Consider the following 8,496-nt stretch of genomic DNA (forward strand, 5'->3'; position numbering starts at 1 on the left):
TCCCATGTTATCTAACACATGTAGTCCCACCCTTCCTCTGCTCCATTCAACGAACTACCCGAGTAATGGTTACAAAGCTTTTCTCCACAGCTGACCCTATGGGGGACCAGGACCAGTCAATCAATCTATTTTTATTCATATACAGCCACATCATAACAAACTTGACACATGACACATTCTATTTACAGATAATCGAACACAGACTCTTAAACCAATTCACAGACGTCTTCAGCAGCATATCCACACATCTTCTTTCCTTCAGCTTTGTCCAAACCTCTTGCTGATCCAGGTCTGGTCTTGTGTTCACCTGCAGATGGAGCCCACATCAAAGCCAACACCGTTACTAACACACACATGTAAATACTGGAGGAATCACTGTGGACCTGAATAAAGTGGATCCAGGTGGTCTCCTTAGAGCCTCCTCCACTGGTTCTCCTTGACCTCGGTGCTGTCGTACTGCAGGAACGTTTTCAACTCCATCCACACCTGGAGACAAACAATAACACTTCAAATAAACTCTACCTCTTTATTCCACTTACACATCACCTTATGTTCACTTTCATATTTTAAAAAACGTGCAAAATGACTCAACCTCATCTGCAGTGGTTCTGACTGTTCATTAGTTGAACATTAACCCGAAACATATTAGCTTTAAATCACAAGCGTTTACTCCTGCACAATTCTGCTGGGTATCTGTAAATTGGCTTAGAGTCTGGTTTTGACCAACTCTGTATGTACAGTGTCATGACATGACTTTTGTTATGATTTGGTGCTATATAAATAAAATTTGATTGATACATGCATTTCATTTTATCCTTTTGTCAATATACATACTGTTATTGTTATGTCATTACAACAGCCATTGCTTTCAGTTTTTCACTCTGATTTAGATTTATTGCTGGTAATAACTAGGATAAACATCCTTATTAAGCCCATGTACTATATAAGCCCACTGCTGACTTCTGACTCACATTTTAAAAAAACTGTCTCAGCATTTTTGCTGTGTTATATTTCTTCCACTGAAGCTGCATGTTACATACATCATTCTTCTTACTGTAAGCCAATCTGATTTAGCAATAAATAATTACATAACATTTGTCACATGTCCCTGCTGCTCCCAGGAAAATTTGGATAAAAAACTTCTGCGGTGGAAGCACCCTCAGAAAAAAAAAACATTTTTTCACACTTTTCTGCTCTATGCTTTTGTTAACTACTCATTTGTTATCAAAATTTAAGAGATTAGTGCTTTCAATGAAAAATCTTACAATCTTACTAATCTTAAAATATAACTCAAATTACAAATATTTTCTCTTTTGGAGTTAAAATATGGGTTTCAGCATGATATCAAATGGCCCACATAACGCATCAATACAGCTGCTCCCTAGCATTGTTCATTGCAATGACATAAAACATAATAATCATATATAGCTTTTTTTGTTTTTGTTTTTTTGGCCTGAACATATTATAATGGTGAATAAAAAAAATTTATCATCCATTTATCTTTAAAAATATACAAAATCACATTTTTATCGAGTGAACTTAAAGGAAACAAGAGCAAAACAAAACAGACCATTTAAGATGGAAGTAAATGATTACAGAAAATTACTTCAGCGTCTGACAAACTGATACTTTTCATGTTATGTTAGTGCTGCCTATACAGATTCATTTCATGTACTTTTTTTTAAATGTTATGTGTGCAGAATCAAATAGTATGACTTCTAACCACAAATTCACTGATACTCCATTTAAGCCCACTTTAATGAGTTTTGATACTGATTTTCCCCTTTTGACACATTTTCCTCCCCAACTTTGACCTAATTAATAAGCTCCAGAATTCAGATAATTTAATACCCATATTTAAATATCAGTGATGTTGCATATGCCACTCCATTCTGGATAGGCCTACATTCTATTCTACCATTTGCTAAAATTGAAAATCTGTACAAAAAAAAAGGATGAAAGCTATCAAAGACTTGGTGATGTTACAGCTTGTACAGCTCGAAATAGTTTTTTGGTATCACAAAATGAATCTGAATCAAATCCATATCAAATCAAACTGTGATTAATCTATTCAGAACCTTATGCATCAAAATGGAATCGATAAAGTAAATTAGCCGTGATACCCAACCCTGTATAAGTCCCTCACATTACTTGTACAATTATGTACTACAACCATCAAGTTTAACTACATTTTACTCAATGGTGCCATAACTGAAAGTTCAGTTGACTGTCATTTCTCATTGATGGTCAGATGGTCATTAGTCGTCAGGGACACAAAAGGCCTGTCATACATTTCTGATATGATGTAATGCAACAGAAAAATTTCTAAGTACTAAGATGTGCTGACAGGGTTACAGATACCTAAAGCTGGTGTGTCTTATTCAAATTAACAATAACTTCTTTTCTCCTGTGATAAAACTGAATCAAAGCTCACACCATCAGAACTAAGAACATACTATATTCAAATGTCTGTCTGTAATCTGTCTGGTCTCTGGAGTTGGACACTCAGTCTGTGCATGATTTCCTCTGCTTCTATCTCGGACTATTTTCTGCAGTGCATCAGAAGTGTGTTTGAACTTACTTGGATAAGTCAGATTCAGATTAGTGGAACATGGACAGGATCCTCCTTGGCCATCATTCACCCCTAACTCTACTTGTGCTTCTTCCCTCTGACCAACCTCAACAAAGACATGACAGATCAGCATCTGATTTAACAACAGAAAAACCTACTCAAACAATTATCCAACTCAAATCTCTATTCTAAACAATTCAAACACACATACAACCCTCTGTATTTATGAACACTGCAGGACAAACAACTTCACCAGGAACAGTTAGAGGTAAATGTATACGAATGGACTGTCAACCTTTGAATAGAATGGGACACCATTTAGATGATCCACTTCCCAGAAACTCCTTAAAGTATAAGGGTTAGATTAACAATAATAAAATATCCTGTTATTAAAGGACTTCATATATATATATATATATATATATATATATAGACCCATAATAACTTTCTCAGGGTCACAGTTAGATTATTACTAAAGGATGCTGTTGTCTTAAATGTCTTTATGTATACACACTACTTACCTCATCCACTGTGAACACTGTCGTCCACATGTCTTTAACTTCCACATCTGTTTCCTTTCTTCTACGGTGGCCTGGGGGACCTTCACCAGACACAAACTTTCATCTCAAAGGCTGGACAGTCCATTTACAGTGGTCAACAAGTAGAAAGAGGTTTCCTTTCCTATAATGTCCTGTCTTCTCACTGAAAGTAAAATCACTTCATGTATTTATCCTTTTATCTACTTTGTATTTTGGGGTTGCACCTTCCTCCACCTGTTCCTTCTTTTAATAAACAGCCACTGTTTTGTAATTATTTCTTGTTATTAGAGGTTACTGATATTTGTAATAATTACAATAAAATGATGAGAACTGTTATTGAAATTAGATTTACATAGTAGGCTATATTAGAAAGTATGCATCTGTGGTTAACTCCAAACCTACTGTTTAAATAATGCATGTCTATTCTGGATGTATGATTATAATTTAAACACAGACTAAATAATCATAAAGGTTTATGTTGGCTGAAACAGATAAGAGACCCTGGTCCAACAACAAACCTGTAAAGACAAAAGAAAAGGGGACATTTCAGATTTAGTTACAGATAGCAAGTAAGTACAACTTTAACACAGACACAAATAAAAGAATAAGAATTGAAATCATATTCAGAGTACTTACATTTTTAAAACAGAATGTGATTTTTAGGAGGTACAGTAGAAACGCCATCAGATTTCCTCTGCCCTTGTAGTAAAACATGAGCAGTGTGTTCACCTGCCTGGGAGTTTAAGTGGAGTCACATGTTTTTTATCATTTATATATATTCAGCCTTTTTAGATAAGAGACGTGTATCTGAAACAGGGCCATGCAGAGAGCTATAAAGGGGCAGGGGCTCAATCATTCCAAAAGGGCACATGAAAACAAAAACCACCAATTACAAAGTTCACATTTAGCAACAAGCAACATTATTAACCCACAGCAAGTCAAAGATGGACCAAATGGTCCAGATCTATGTCCTGAATACTGGGTGTGTCCTCCTGAGCTCTAACACAGGTTGTGCACCTTCTGCACATACTCTGGATTCACCTCCTGATCCTATCTGAAGGATGTTGTCCCACTCTTCCTGAAGGGCCTGGATGAGCATCTGGTGGTTTCCAGGTGCTGGACGCCTAGCATACACGGATCTACCAAGAATATCCCACAGATGTTCAATAGGATTGAGATCTTTGACTTGCTGTGGATTAATAATGTTGCTTGTTGCTAATATGAACTTTGCTGAACTACCCTTTGTCATATTTTACATTCTCCTCTGGATACTGATCCACTGTTTTGTTGTTTGTTGTTTTTTGTTTGTTAATTAAATGTTTTTTAAGAAGAAGAAAGAATTTGTTTTCATATTTAATCAAATGGTGTGCAATGGCATCACATAGAATATGTCATAACTTTCTTCAGATGTTCAGTTTCTAGAGAAGTGGAAATAAAGATGTAATGTGTAGAAGTTTTTGTGTTAATACCCTGCACAAATCTAAATCTTACAATGTCTATTTTTCTCATTTGTAGTCAAAATATCTCATCACACTTAAAATAACAAAATCACCTAAAGAGTAACTTTTCAGTGAGATATAAGAACTTGGTTTTACAAAACAGATCTGGAAAATCTTATTTCAAGAAATCTTAGTAAGATAATTTTCACATGTTCCATTGGCAGATTTTTTTTGCTCAATTCACAAAAAAAACTGCCAATGGAACAAATGAAAATTATCTCGGTAAGATTTCTTGAAATAAGATTTTCTAGATCTATTGTCTAAAAATAAGTTCTTTTATCTCCCTTACAAGTTACTCTGTAGGTGATTGTGTCTTATTTTAAGTGTGATGAGATATTTTGACTAGTAAATGAGAATAATACACTTGGTAAGATTTAGATTTTTGCAGTGTAACTCTAAGACAAATTCTTAAAAACATATGTTAAATTATGTATAAAAGCATGACAGTGAATGTTAACAACTAGAAATACCTTCATTTTACAGCTGGTTTTACACCTACTTTTACACTGAAACATTGAATAGTTAGTTTCTTTTCATTCTAGGACATATTTATGATGATATTTAGGTTTTCCACAGTTCAGAACCATGTAGAGGAAGTGTTAACCCAAGCCAAAGCATTGAACATTACATGATAATAATAAAGTTTAGACTGTAGTATTTACAGCTGTATCATTTAATATTGAGCAGGTTGATGGGAATATTTGTGGAGGTTTGTGGTTATTTCAAATAAGATTCACTCCAGATGTTTGAGGCATACACAGATATTACAATAATCGATCCAGCAGTTTCTGAAACAAAAGCAGAAATGTCAAAGTGCTGGCACTGATGAAAGAGTCAGGGATTTTACATGAGTTTTATGACTCTTGTTCACCAAAAGGGACAGATTTAGGTATTGGATGAAATGAAGACTTAGATGTGTTTTCTTTTTATGCAATTTTATATCAGTTTAGCAGATTTTAAGTACTTCACCACATTTTAACCCACTCAGACCCAGTGGTACTTTCATGGCAGCTTCTAAAGAATTTTTTTCTCTCTTTTTAACGTTTCTCATGTGATTTATCACCATTTATTATAATAAAAACCTCTGTGTTTTGCATTTTTCAGTGTAAATCACTTCCTTTACCCTATATTTAATTTACTGATCATGTAGATGTTCATTAAAGCTCCGAGTAAACTTAAAGGTATTCTGCAAAACAGAGAAAACTGAAGAAAAAGGGACTGTTTCAGTAAGTGAGGACTATTAGCATGTGTTCCAGTTTTGCAGCTAAAACTACACAGTTTGTGGAAGTCCAACAGAAGCAGATGTGTGTGAGTGCTTCAGCAGGACTCAGACTCAGGTGGACACTAGCTGTTACAGTGGGCTAGTCTGGAGCTAAGGCCATGACCTGACCATGACACTGAAGGATTTACTCACTTACCATCGAGTTTAGGCCAAAACTACAGCTGTAGAAGAACAGGACCAACAGAGACCAGTGAATGTTCTGGGCAGATAGCGGGTGGACTCTCACGTACAGTCTACTCTCGTTAAACCGCCCGCCGTTATACCGCCATTTTCGCTCACCGCCGACCAAAACCATTGCACAAAAATCCCCAATGCATTATTCCATTAGCTACCGCCATTTTCGCCTATCGCCATCCGCCAGCCCAGTTCCATGCACTAACAACACTTATACCATTGATTCCCCGACCGTTATACCGCCAGCGTGATTGCCATCGAGTACACATAAATTTTAACAATGCACTGAAACAAACGCGCCAGACGCTGATCGCGACAAGCTACGAGTAGGTCTACGGAACGGCCCCGTTCATTTATCGCAGAACACTCAGTAGGTCAGGATGTCGGAAGAGGACGTGGGATTAAGCCAAAGCCTCAAGATGATGGGGCGTCATTTCCCGACACGGTATAATAATGCTTAAAATGTTTCCCCACTTTAAATGATCCCTTACAACATAACAGAATCCAGATTTATTTAGAAACGCAATTAGAACGGGTTAACGGAGGCAGCATAGACATCATATAGTAAAGACATGCACGTTATGGACGCAACCCGTTGTAACGCCATTTTCGCTATACCGCCAATTTGGCCGTGAACGGAAGTTGGCGGTATAACGAGAGTAGACTGTACCTGGAATCGCGGCTCTTCCCTCCTCCCCGCTCATTCTTTCATTCTCCAGACCGCATGACATGTGTGTGCGTGTGTGTGTGTGTGTGTGTGTGTGTGTGTGTGTGGTGTGTGTGTTGCAAGCGTGTGCACAGGAGGAAGGGGCGTGGCCTGACAGAGATGAAAGGGCACCATGAGCAGGTCCAGTGACAGCCAAAGTAAACCACTCTGAACATTTGTTATCATTGATCAAAATTTTAGTCATGCAGTTTTTGCGCAAAAAATATTAAATAAATAAAAAGGGCACTTGTAGGCAGAGGATCAAAGCGGTAGGGGCTCAAGCCCCCCCTCCCCTGCTTTGCACGTGCCAGAGCCGTACTGTACAGGAAGGGTTAAAAATGTACTGCTTTGAACCAGGAAAGCTCATATTATTTCTACTCAGTTCTCTGTACTCAATTAAGGCCTTCATTACATTCCAAATAAGGATTCTAATAAATGCATCAGACCCAATACCAGATTAGATATACAAGATTATCATAGGAGACTAAAACTTTTATTTTCTTATGAGATGATGACACTGTCTTAAGTCTTGGTGAGAGATGGACCCACAATGCAGACAAATGGATGAGAGATGACTTTTGTAAAAATGACAAAGTCTTTAATGATTGTAAAAAACAGGTTTGAGGTGGAGACGATGAAGGTGGCTTGTCAAGTCTGGCAAGGTAGCAGGCACAGGCAGGAACTGGCAAAAAAGCACAAACAGATTTACAAAAACAGGAAGATAGCAAAGCAAAAAAGCTACAGACCCAAAGTTCATGTATACCACTTGAGGTTAGCTGACAGTCTGACAATGTGTAGAACTGAAGACCAGGCTTAAATACTGAGGAGTGGAGTACATGATTGCAGACAGGTGGCTTGATTACAGATGGACAGTAGGTATGTGGGTAAGAGGTGACCTCTGGCTCGCCCAGCTCCACACACACACACACACAGACAAGACGGGGAGAGGACAAACAAGACACACACCCACAAAAGGAGGGGAACACAAGAAAACACTAGGATCCTGACAGACACACCTGGATACCCAAACAACTGCCTTTTATGCATCCTCTACTTGGGTCCCACCAGACATAGCCATGCCAACAGTCATACCTGAAATTATAAAACTGAATTTAGATTAGTTTTAAGACTCATTCCCTATTATTCAACCCATTCCCAATCTAACAAAACTTAAACACCAATACAGACTCATTATTAAACCCGCAGATAAGGGAAGTGTAGTAGTAGCTTTAGATAAGGACCACATGTATGGGAAGGGGAAAGACAATTAAATAACACAATTTATTATTCAGAACTTTCAAAACCTATGTACACAGAAACAGCCCTTTTGGTATCCAGGATTTTCCACAAAATTTATGAAAAGAAACTCATTAATAAAAAATAATTGACTTACCTGATAGGGAGAATCTGAGCCCAGATCTAGGAGATTTTACTTATTACCTAAATTACATAAAGAAGCATCAACCTAGAGTAAACTCCATCTTATTCCTGCAAGTAAGACCATTGTGGTAGAGAGACCTATTAATCAACTGAATTTATTGATTATTATATAAATTCATTAGCTAAACCCATCCCAGCTACATTAAAGAGACCTATGACTTTATGATAAGATTAAAAACTTGGAAATTCCTACAACAGCCATATTATTCACCACAGATGTGGATAGTCTATACACAAATATAGATATTAGAGAGGGAGTACAGACGGTAAAGGAATGTCTCTTA

The 8,496-nt window shown here is 37.2% G+C and overlaps 1 long non-coding RNA gene across 1 annotated transcript in view; it reads left to right on the plus strand.

Moving 5' to 3' along the window:
- The window catches only part of LOC115427711 (uncharacterized), a 12,677-nt gene extending 4,181 nt beyond the window's left edge, over positions 1-8,496 (plus strand). Inside the window, exons 2-3 of the long non-coding RNA XR_003936535.1 lie at positions 1,579-1,584; positions 8,485-8,496. This is a non-coding gene — a long non-coding RNA (uncharacterized LOC115427711). The remainder of the gene's footprint in view (positions 1-1,578; positions 1,585-8,484) is intronic.

The sequence above is a fragment of the Sphaeramia orbicularis genome, chromosome 1 (assembly GCF_902148855.1).
Source record: "Sphaeramia orbicularis chromosome 1, fSphaOr1.1, whole genome shotgun sequence".
In the NCBI taxonomy this organism is placed as follows: Eukaryota; Metazoa; Chordata; class Actinopteri; order Kurtiformes; family Apogonidae; genus Sphaeramia; species Sphaeramia orbicularis.